Below are 12,249 nucleotides of genomic sequence, written 5' to 3'. Positions count from 1 at the left end.
GGGGCACCAGGGTAGCCAGGTCAGAGGGTCTGATGCCTGAGTTCCTAGCACTGTGCCAGCCACTTTGTTAAATGCTTCGTGTGTTTTATTTTCAGTCTTCACAACTTGGAGAGTTAGGCATTACAACCCCTTTTTACAGATGAGAACACTGAGGCTCAGCAAATTTGAGCACAGCTGGAGCCACCCAGCTGCTCATGAGCAGAGCCGGGTCACACAAAGGGCTTTCTGGTCCCAGTGGTCCACTGTGGGGCTCTGCCCCTGGGTCCTGTGTCTGTTTTACACAAGTCAAGTGATGTGTTTGCTATGAGGCCAGTCATCCAGGTAATAACGTGTTCGGTTATTCATTCACCACTCCTACGTCCCAGGCCCCAGAACACATAGCACAGACTCAGACCCCCTGACCGTCTAGCAGGGGACACAGAGACACAGACAGGTGCCTGTGCAGTGGGATGAGTTCCATGATAGGTGAAGGTCAATGGGCAGTGGCAGCACAAAAAGTGGCACATCACCCAGTGTCGTTGTCCCGGTTACCTGGAGGAAGTGACCTCCAGAGGAGACCCTGGTGGAGCCGGTGAAAGGAAGAGGGGCGGGCGTGTGGCAGGGGAGGGAGGTTGTTTCTTCAAGAAGGAACTGCTTCTCTGATGCCTGAAGAAGGGAGAGTAAAGTGACAGGGCTTCATGTGATACCACTTGGACGTCCTCCCTTTCCTCTGCCTTCCAGGTTCAGAATTCAGTGCTCCAGGGACTTCGGCTGGGCACCCACATTGCTTCTGCTCACACTTACCTGATTCGTATTAGTCCAGGTCCTTAGAGAAAGTAGAAACCAGAAACCGAGGCAGGATTAAACATGCAGGAAATCTGAAACAGGAGAGAAGATGAAGGGGAAGCCAGGAGACGTTGCAGGAGCTACAGTGTGTGGAGTTGATGCGACCCTGAGTAAAGGACAGAGGCAAGGCAGAAGGGTTGGGTAGAGGGGTCTTAGAGAACCCTACGTTTGACAAGGCTGTCTGCGAGTCCTTGAGCCCAAGTTGCCTGGGAGGGGAGAGCCGAGTCTTCCAGGAATGGCTCTGCCTGAGTGTCCCTGCTGGGCTCTGCCACTGGCTGGGAGCAGCCAGGGACCAGCGTGGTACAAAGGCGGTGCTGGACTTCAGAGCGCAGTGGGTGGGACCCCTGGTCAGTTACACTCCCTGAGGTTGGACACCTGAGAGGCATGTTCTTATAGCCACCACACTGCCCTAGGCTTGTTCATCCCCAAAGTCCAGCTTCTCCCTTGGCCTCAAGTCCTGAGTTCTAATGGGGGAAACACGTCTGACCAGAGGTAGTATAAGGGTACAGCTTGGAGCCGTCCCCCCGCTCGGACACTTACCAGCTGCGTACTTTAGTCAAGCTACTTAACACCCCAGTTTTCTCATCTGAAAATATGGACACCTACACTATGTCATAGGGCTGTCGTAGGATTAAATGAATTAAAACACATGACGAGTGCTTAGTAAATGTTATCCACTATGACCTTAATGGAGCCATTTTGGTTCGGAGGCTGTTTCAAAGCATCACTTTGATAGGGCTGCATCGAATGCAAAACGCCATGCCCTACCACTGATGTGACAGTTACACGCAGCCCCACTCTGCCCATCTTTTGCAAAGCTTCTCCTGACCTGGAGGCTCAGTTTGGGGTCCTCCTCTGATCCTGCAGTCTCCCTCGCCCATGGAACTTTCCACAATGATTGGTTGCAATTTTGTCATTGTTGTCCACTAAACTGAGAGTTCCTGAGGGGTGGGGACAGTATCTGCCTCACTGCTGCACCTTCAGAGCCTGGCATGCTGGCTGGTCGCTACCCTAGCAAGGCTCAGACACAGGTCCACTTTATACCATCTTGCAGGGCATCTGCTCGAGAGGGGCAGGGGCTGCAGTCTCGCCCGTGCTCTGGACTCCAGGCTATGTGCTGAGAGGCGATGTGTCTGCCTGGAGGAGGTACGGTGTTCTAATCTGCATTCACTCCCTTAGGTGACAGCTCACCAAGCTGGGCCCCACGGGGCTGCACCTGCCCAGAGGAGGGTCCTTTTCTTATTTGAAAAAGGTGCTGCCAACTAACAGCAGCTCTGCCAATCAGTGGGGCTTAGAATGTGTGCAAAATCATGGCATGGTGCCTCATACTGTGTTAGCGCCTCCTTCTAGAAACTTCTGGAGAGTCTTGCATGCGTCCTTTTGAGTCTCTTTCTGCCTCTGTAATATGAGAGCTTGGGTTCGTGTTCCTCTAAGGTCCTCCACTGCCCTGACGTTCAAGGGCTTGAGGGAGCCGGCTGTTTGGATCTTGCTAAGGTCTGAGGACAAGCGCTGACTCACATGGAGGTCTGGATCCCGCACATCCTCTCAGCCCCTCGCCTGGTCAGCCTCTCCTCCTCCTCCCAGGAGTCTGCTGGACCAGGCCTCCATCCACCACATATGCTGCATAATTTATACTTTATTAGGTGACTTCATATATCTTACTTCCTTTAATGCTCACAATGACCTAGTCATATTGGTATTATTATCTCATCTTATAGATGAGGGAAATGAAACTCAGAGAGGTGAAAAGTTTGCCCAAGACCACAGAGCTAGTAGTAAAAGGCGGAGCTCAGACTTGAACACAAATCTAGAAAGTAGAATGCCTATGCACTTTCTTTAGGTTGCTTATAATCGTTATCTGCATTGTGTTTCATTCTTCCGTTTAGAGCCTCAGGCTCAGGGGATGTGATTCCACTTCGTTCTAGTCCCACCCAAACACCTCATGTATACAATAGGTGCTGTCTAAATGCTGCCTGAGTAAAAGCCAACATGCTTGAGATGCGGTCGCATCATACGTCAACCCCCAGAGAAGCCCCGTGTAGATACAGACCCCGTGTATGCATGACAGCCCTCAAACTGGTACTTCCTATGTGTGCACTCGGGGCAGCTGGTGTGGCACCTTTAAGAAGACATCGCTGGTTAAAAAATAAGATGCTCTTCTGCCTGTGCCTGTGGCGGTGGATTTGTCAGCCAGATGCTCTGCTTCGCCGTCTCTGCACCATGTCCCTCCCTGTCCTCTCCTCCCCACAGCCCAGGCTCCACATCTCCTCTCATTTAGATCCACTCTTCCTTGACCCCTCTTGCTGTGAGCTCAGCTTCTCCCAACCACACCTTCCTGCCTTTTCCTAGTTTGGGGGCATTCACCCAGAGTCTCCCAGACCCGGCTCCACAGACATCCTGTGGGCAGCAGCCCACAGCCTGCCCTGTCTCAGATCCCAGGCACTACTGAGATGCATGGCAAGAGCTGTACAAATTCGTATGTGCCTGTGATGCCAGGAACTTACACATATGGGTCCACCTGGCCACACGGATCCATGTCCACTGGGCCAAAACCAGAGACACAGACATGCATTTATGTCCATGGGGGCAGACCCAGGGCCCGCATGCAAACCCACACGTGTTTCACATGCAAAGTGTGCCCAGATGCACAGGTACATGCACACACACACTCTCCTGTGTGCATGTGACCTTATGCATTTGAGACCGAGTCTGTGGTGTTCATACCCCTCAGTACGCAGATAGCAGTGTATGCAAACTCACTGCTGTGTGCCCTTCCATGGAGACACGCACAGGCATGCAGAGGCAAGGGACAGAAGCTTAGCCACCTCCTAAGACTGCAGGATTCCATCGCAGCTCGTGACCTTTTCGAAGACACAGGTTCACACCTTCTCTTTGGGGTCAGCTCTGCCTGTGTCAAGCTGTCTGGGCTTGGGAACAGAGCCAGGGCTTCTGGTCTGGGATTCCCCAGGTGCACACACCCGGCCTGTCACCTCCACACGTAGACTCCCCTCCCACCAGGAGCTTGCTGCTCTCAGCAGGGAAGGAACGGAGGCTGGAGGTAATTAAATCTCTCTTTTCACTTCAGCAACATTGATCTGTACAGGGACATACTCTGACTCCAAAGGATCAAAGCTTTTAATTTCCCGGCTGGAATGTGCTGTTCTTAGACTTGTTTCATGTGTGAGTCAGAAGAGTGAAAAGTACAGCATATTTTCTCATCTTCAAAGCATGCTGTAGCTTGTAAGGCACTTTTGTACCATTTCATTTGAGTCTCACAATAAGCCTGTGGGTAGTAGGTAGTATATGAATTCGCCCATTTTACTGATGGGGAAACTGAGGCTAAAACAACAATAACTGTCACTGATTTCCAGCTACATGTCAGGCACTGGTCTGAGTACTTTGCATGTTTTGATTTTTAAAAATTCCTACCACAACACAGAGGTGGGTCTGTCTTCACCCATATTTTATAGTTGAGGAAACTGAACACAATAAAGTGTTATTCACAGCCTGAGGTTACTTAATGAGCAACCTTTCTGGCTTCACCAGATGCTATATGAAGTTGAAGGGACTTGACGCAAGGTATTTGTCTTTTGTTTGTTTGTTTGTTTGTTTTTGCGGTATGCGAGCCTCTCACGGTTGTGGCCTCTCCCATTGCGGAGCAACAGGTTCCGGACGCGCAGGCTCAGCGGCCATGGCTCACGGGCCTAGCCGCTCCACAGCATGTGGGATCTTCCCAGACCGGGGCACGAACCTGCGTCCCCTGCATCGGCAGGCGGACTCTCAACCACTGCGCCACCAGGGAAGCCCTGTTTGTTTGTTTTTAAATATTTACTTTATTTATTATTTTTTTGGATGCATCAGGTCTTAGTTGTGGCACATGGGATCTTTCGTTGGGGGTGCACGGGCTTCTCTCTAGTTGTGGTGCACAGGCTCAGTAGTAGTGACGCATGGACTTAGTTGCCCCATGGCATGTGGGATCTTAGTTCCCTGACCAGGGACCGAACCGGTGTTCCCTGTATTGCAAGATGGATTCTTAACCACTGGACCACCAGGGAAGTCCCCGTATATGTCTTTCGGGTAAAAATCTAAAGCAATGACTTCTCCTTCTTCTGACCATCAGTAACCACATATATGATTTTCATACATCTACCACCCTTGAAAGAGTTTATCCAGTACAAGCCCTGTATTTATTAAGAAATAGCCTGTCTTATGCCATTTCAAGAGACTTTTTGAAGTTTTGAGAATAGCTTGGGGTACCCTGAACCTCTGAAACATTTCTACTGACAGAGATACCTTGGGATTGAGAAAATTCATGCTGGAGACACTTAAGATGTGGAAGAGAATTTAATTAAGGTACCTCCTTTATTGATCTGGGTCCAAATCCTGGATTTGCCATTTACCCCTTATATGTCCTTGGTCCAGTAACACACCTCTCTGAGCCTCAGTTTGCTTCCCTGTGGTGTCAGATGGAAAAAATAGCACCCATACCTGGAGCATCAAGGCACAGCAAGGTGATCATGGATAACCCACAACACCACCGAATGAGGAAAGAAGTAGTTGTAATGGTCAGAAACCCAATACAGCCAGCAGAAGTACATGAAATAAGTTATGTAAATTGTGAACTATGTGTCAAAATTCTATTTGTCCTGAGACAGGGTGGAAATCATCACATTTCTCATCAAGATAGTAAATAAAAACAGAGAAAAATCATGAGCCCTTTGGAATAACTCAGCCACAGAGAAAGCTCATTCTCTTCATGGGTGCTCCGTTGGGGCACCCACGGGACTACCATTGTTCATCTCGATGCTTGGCTGCCTCTGTATCCATTAATGTACACCTTTTGACCTTTTTTTTTTAAAGCTCTTTAGTAGTTTAGCTGGGGTCAGTTGTGATTTTGTCCTTGGTTACTGTGCTTATATGAAATCAACTTCAGAAGGAACAAATCTTGCTTTCTCCTTGGCAATCCCTGCGTAGCTCTGACTCCCTAAAGCTTCCATCTCTTGTGTGTCTCCATCTTTGCTCTCTCCTTTCTTGTCCATCCTGCCTTTTCCTTATATAGAAATGTTTCAAGAGAATGAGTACGAGTCTCAACCACATTAAGACAAATAACTGGGCTCTAGATCAATCCTTTTGACCATGAGCCTCTATTGGCATTGGAAACTTTGAGCATCCAGTATAAATGCATGCACATTTCTTTGTTTACAAACGGTACAGTTACATATGTACTAATATTTTGTGTGAAAGATATACACAAATGGAGATTTTTAAGATGGGGATTTTTTTTTAAGCATGAGATTAAAATGAACAATAATTTTAAAATAATGTATTAATGAGACAGAAATGCACTAAAATATTATGATTTTGAAAACCTTGTTTTAACACTTTCTGAAATAGTTATTTAAAAGTTTGGCCCAAAGTTTAATTTATATGAGAGGTTGAATTTAATCATTGTCTTAGCTGTAAGGGACTGCCAACAGCTGCTTTCATCACAGAAAATGTCAGTAAATTGCAAACCTTTGTCTTTTTGAAAAACAATTTTATATCTCAGCTTTATTCTAGACAACCCCTTTAAGTACCCAGCTCTGGGATAACTAGTGAGCCTCTCTTTGGTATAGAAGATTTTCATCATCTTCACCCAACTCTAGTATTTCAGATAATATAATCTGTAAAGCCACTTAACTGTGCACATGTCCACTACAGTAAACCATGAAATGTTGGAAACCAAAAATTGAATGAGGACTCTGTGGGTAGCCCTTCTGCATTGTGGGACACTTACACTTTCCTCAGGAGCCCTCAGGGAGAGTAGGTGACAAATAGATTTATAAGGGCATCAGGGCCCATCTGTATATTACATCTTAGTAAACATTAATATTTTACTTATTTTAAGTTTAAGCATATAAATAGAGGGCTAGTATGTTTTCTTCCACAGCTCCCATACATCATTATGCATGCCGTCTGGGTAGGTCAACCTCATTTTGCAGACCACTCAGAGAACAGTGAGATTCAGGACTATAGACAACTACATACACAAGTGGGAGGACACCGTATTTTAATAATCTGTCTCTGACACTTATCTGATAGGCTAGTTGTGCGAAATAAATAAAATGGCATAGTAAGTGTTCAATAAATATTAATTCCTTCTGTCCTCTTCTCTGCTGCTCAGCCTGAGGCCAAGTGAAGGAAAGGAGATGGATTCAGGGAAGATGCTCTGGCCAGAAATAAAACAATGCAATTTTGGAAGTGTTTCTGGTGCCTCCCTCTGCAAACACAATGCCCCAATTAGGAGAAAGGATTTATGTATAATAAGTTTATATCCTATTATAACACAGATGATGTGCCCTTCTTTCCCCGCCCCACATATATGCATATATATTCCTGATATGTCCCACTGATGCCAACTTCATAGATAAGGCCTTTTGCTATCCTGTACTCTGCTGAAAGGGAGCCCTGGGCACTCAGCCCATTTCATGCTTGTGGTAGTTGTAACACATGTCCACAGATTCTTTGATGCTCCTCCTTAGAAGATGTGGAGCTTAATTCCTCTCTCAGTCCAATGTGGGCTGGATTTAGTAACTTGCTTCTAATGAATAGAATATGGCAAAATGGTAGTGTGTTATTTTTGAGATTACATTGTAAAAAGCCTATGGATTCTCTCTCCACCTTGGGTCAGTTGCTCTGGGGCAAGCCAGCTTCCATGTCTTGAGAATGCTCACGGGGCCTTGTGTAGAGGCCCATATGGTGAAGATCCAAGGTGATCAAACAGAGCTGGAGTGAAACCCAGACCCCTTGCCAACAGCCTTGTGACAAAATCCTCTTGCAAGTTGATTCTTCTGCCCCAGTCCAGCCTCCAGATGATGCAGCCCCAGCCAGAAGCTTCACCGCAGCCTCGGAAGAGACCCTGTGCCAGAGCCACCCAGACAACCTGCTTACAGATGCGTGACCCTCAGAAACTATGAAATAATGAATGCTTGTTGTTTTAAGGCATTGACTGTTTGGGTAATTTGTTATACAGACAAATGATATAATGCTCAAAATCCTGGGCTTACCTTCCTTCTTTTCTTGAGTTTTCCAAGACAAATCATTTCTGAGTGTCCCTTTTATTTCTGGTTTTTAATCACTATTGTGACTTGTGTTATTTGGAGCTCAACTTCCTCATCAAAACCAACAATTGCTACCATACACTGAGCATTTATCCCATACCAGGGATGTGCGCACATACATTTTCTTACCACTCATCTCTACCAGAATATGAAGTGATCCTATGATTATCCCCACGTGATGAATAAACTGAGGCTCAGAAAGGTTAAAACATCCTGGCTCAAGTTGATACTTAAAATTTAGTAGGTCATACTGCAAGCCGCGTGCTCTAAACCACTTTGCCATTCTACCTGTGGCTTTGATCCTATTTCCTTTCACTTACTTAAAAGTTTTGGTGTAGGAGAAACCTGGGTTCAAACCCTGGCTCCACAACTGATCAGGTGCTCACTGTTCCCTCCTCTCTAAAATAGGGGATACTGTACTTACTTCAAAGATTCTGTGAGGGGGCTTCCCTGGTGGCTCAGTGGTTGAGAGTCCGCCTGCCGATGCAGGGGACGCGGGTTCGTGCCCCGGTCCGGGAAGATCCCACATGCCGCGGAGCGGCTGGGCCCGTGAGCCATGACCGCTGAGCCTGCGCGTCCGGAGCCTGTGCTCCACAACGGGAGAGGCCACAACAGTGAGAGGCCCGCGTACTGCAAAAAAAAAAAAGAAGATTCTGTGAGGGAGAGCTGAAAGAATACACAGGAAGTGCCTGCCTGTCCCACTAGACCAGTGCTGTCCAACTGAACTTTCCATGAAGATGGAAATGTATCCTGTCTATCCAATATGGTCGCCACTTAGCCACACGTGGCTACTGAGTACCTTAAATGTGGCTAGTACAAAGGAGGGACTGAATCTTTGTATTGCATTTAATTTAAACTTAAGTAGCCACCTGTGGCTAGAGGCCACCATACTAGATAGCACAGAACTAAACCAGAAGCTCCAGGAAGGCAGGGGCTGTGCCCCTTTGGCTCACCAGCATATAGTCAGCACTTAGCACAGTGCCTGAGACCAAAGAGCTGCCTGTAATTAATTGTTGCATGGATGAATATATACATGAACGAGTGGCCCATTGTGGGCCTTCGATAAATAGCTTCTATCAGGCGGCAGAGCATTGATGTTTCTCGGACCCCTCCTGCCTGTGCGCTTCTCGCCTTTTCTCCCCTCATCCACAGCAGCCAATTATGCTCTCCTGCAGAAATGTCATTTGAGCCAAGAATTGGACAGAGACTGGATTTCAGGTGCCTGGGGGAGGAGGAAAAGCAGCCCCCTGCATCTCTAATGGGCCACAGAGGACAGGAAGCCCCCTCCAAGGCTGACTAGAAAGTTTGTCTATAACAGAGATGGTTAAATTAATGATGAGGCTCGGTGACAGGGAGGCCAGAGCGGACCCCCTAAATGTCACCTTCGTTATTTCTCAAGCCCACACGAAGAACTGCCTTCCCAGTCAACGTCCATGTTGTTATTGTTCTGCCTCGGGGTGGAGGGATTTTTTTCCCCCTAATCCTTACCACACGCATGGTGTAAGTTCAGCAGGGGCAGGAGATGAGATGGCACAGGACGCTTAATAAGGGTTCTGGCTGTCACTGAGCAGGCACTACTGTGTAGATGTGGGGAGGGGACAGAGTGAGGGTGGCCTGCTAGGGCTCCCTTTCTCTCTTCCTCCCTGTAATACGGAGTCTGCCTTCCCAGACGTGGGAGTGAGGGAGCGCCCTCTGACACTCTGACCCAGCACTTGGGTGGTTTTCCTCGCTACTCCTTCTGTGCATCAATATTCTAGTCTGAAACAGAACATGGCATGGCTAGGAGCAGTGAGTTCTGGGCTGGGGGTCTGGGGATCCAGGTAGGAGTCTGGACTCTGACACGACTGGTGTGGGGGACCTCTGGCAATTCACTTCCCCTCCCTGGACCTCCATTTTCTATTCTATGAAATGGGACTGGACACGGCAATCTTTAAGACCTCTTTAAGCCTCTAAACTTGCAGAGTGGCTGAAAGTATGGACTTTGCAGTTACATAAAGTTTGAACCCTGGCTCTGCTCTTTCTTGCCTATGACTTAGCCTCTCTGAGACAATAATAATAGAACTTCATAGGGATGCTGTGAGGATTAAATGAGATAATGAATTCCGGTGGTCTCAGCCCTGTCTGCATATTAGAATCACCTGGGAAACTTTTTAAAAATACGGATGCCTACAGCTTCAGCCTCAGAGATACTGACTTAATTGTCTGTGTTGAGGTCTAAGCACTAAGATTTTAAAAATGAACTTCTCAGGTGCTTCTAAATCATGTTTAAGGCTTGGTGGGGGGTTTCATATTTAGCAGAAGCTTAATGAGTATTTGGTGACTCAGTGGATTTTTTTAAGGTCATTTGTGTCATCCTCTTTTCCGAAACCTGGCTCTCTGGCCCTAAGTTACCGGAGCCAAAATATAGCCCCGGGCTTGCAAAATACATATACCCATTGGTTCCTCCTTTTTTCTCCTTTTCCTAGACCTCATACTCCTCCATTGCCATGACTCTCCTCTCCGTGCCTCCTTTCCCCTGCTCTGCTCTGGACCATCAAGCATTATTGCACTTTGGGATGCTTTCAGTAGCCTATTATCTTTCTGCTTCCAGTATTCATTCTCAGATGAATCAGTAAAATATCGTGAGCATATGAGCATAGACTCTGGAGCCAGATTGTCTGGGCTCTAATCCCAGCTGAGCCATTTATTAGCTGTGTGACTTTGAATATTTTTCTTAACTTCTCTGTGCTCAGTAACCTCATCTGTTTACTGAGGATCCCAAAGATCGCAATCTTTGAAATCAGTTGCTCCCCCCAATTAGACCTTCTAACAGGGTTACCTTGTAGTAGGGGAATGAAAGAGAATTGAGAAATAAAGTATTGACACAGTGTCGAATATTTTCCATACCTATGTCATTTCATCCCCACAAAAGTAAGCGAGAAAGATATGCTCGTTTATTAGACGACAAAAACAAGGCACAGAAAAGTTGTTTAACCAAAATCATGCAGTGAGTAGAGGCAGAGCCAGGGTCCTGCCCAAGCCTGTCTGACTCCAGAGTCTGTGCTGTGTGCTTCTGATGGGAGAAAGGCCACCTCTTTGGGGACGTTTATCTGCTTTGACCTCACAGCTCTGGGAGGGATGCTGGGGGGTATGGAGATGGGGAAGAAGGAGACACCCACCTATAGATGCTCAACCACAGTTTCTGAAACAACTGCCCATTGGGTGACATATATCAAATTAGAAGATATATTTGTGGCTTTTTTAAAAAAACCTTTTTTTATTTAAAAATTTTTTTCATTGAAGTATAATTGACGTACAATGTTGTGTTAGTTTCAGATGTACAGCAGGACAGCTAAGAGGAAATAGAATACTTGAGTAACCATACTGTGATCCCTTGGCAAGAATTAAATATAATAACATTGATTCCTTCTTCTGTACATCACTCCGTAGTAATACAGAAGTTAATTCCCGAAGAGCTCTGAGTGAACTTAATTGAGCGTAGTGCGGTAGATGTTTAACACACACCTCACCCTATCCCCACCTCCTTACGACTTCATTTTCAGTTGTACCGAGTTCCACTGCCCAGTGCCTGCCTGTCTCTGATGAGGGCTTTTTTTTTTTTTTTTTGGTAGGAGTTTATTAACTTATTTATTTATTTTTGCTGTGTTGGGTCTTCGTTTCTGTGCGAGGGCTTTCTCTAGCTGCGGCAAGCGGGGGCCGCTATTCATCGCGGTGCGCGGGCCTCTCACTAGTGCGGCCTCTCTTGTTGCGGAGCACAGGCTTCAGATGCGCAGGCTCAGTAGTTGTGGCTCACTGGCCTACTTGCTCCGCGGCATGTGGGATCCTCCCAGACCAGGGCTCGAACCCGTGTCCCCTGCATTAGCAGGCAGATTCTCAACCACTGCGCCACCAGGGAAGCCCTGAGGGCTTTTTCTGACTGCCAAAGCCTGCTTTGCCTGTCCTGCTTTGGTGGGCTGTAATCCCAGGGAATTAAGGCCCCCTAGAAGCAGCCCTGGCCTGATGACTGATACGTGTTGGTTTATAACAGCCAGCTGCCTCACGCCTCTGGTGGGGTAGCTCTGAGATGCATATGCTTCCCTGCCAGAGTTCTCCCAGGAGGATTAAGCCTCACCTGTCCCCAGTAGTAGCTGAGTTTTAATGGACCCATCGATTGGCTGCCTTCCCTTCCTTCCCTCTATTACTCTCCCAGCCCCACAGATGTTTCCTGGGATCCCCTCCCAAATGAGATACTCGCCCTCAAATCCATATCTCAGAATCGCTTCTGCAGGAACCCAGATGCAGACGCTCTTCAGAATTGCGCTAGGCGGTGGAGAAACACACAAGA

This window comes from Delphinus delphis, chromosome 1 (assembly GCF_949987515.2).
Source record: "Delphinus delphis chromosome 1, mDelDel1.2, whole genome shotgun sequence".
NCBI classification, from domain to species: Eukaryota; Metazoa; Chordata; class Mammalia; order Artiodactyla; family Delphinidae; genus Delphinus; species Delphinus delphis.
The sequence above is the reverse complement of the archived record's forward strand: the minus strand, read 5'-3'. Positions refer to the sequence as shown.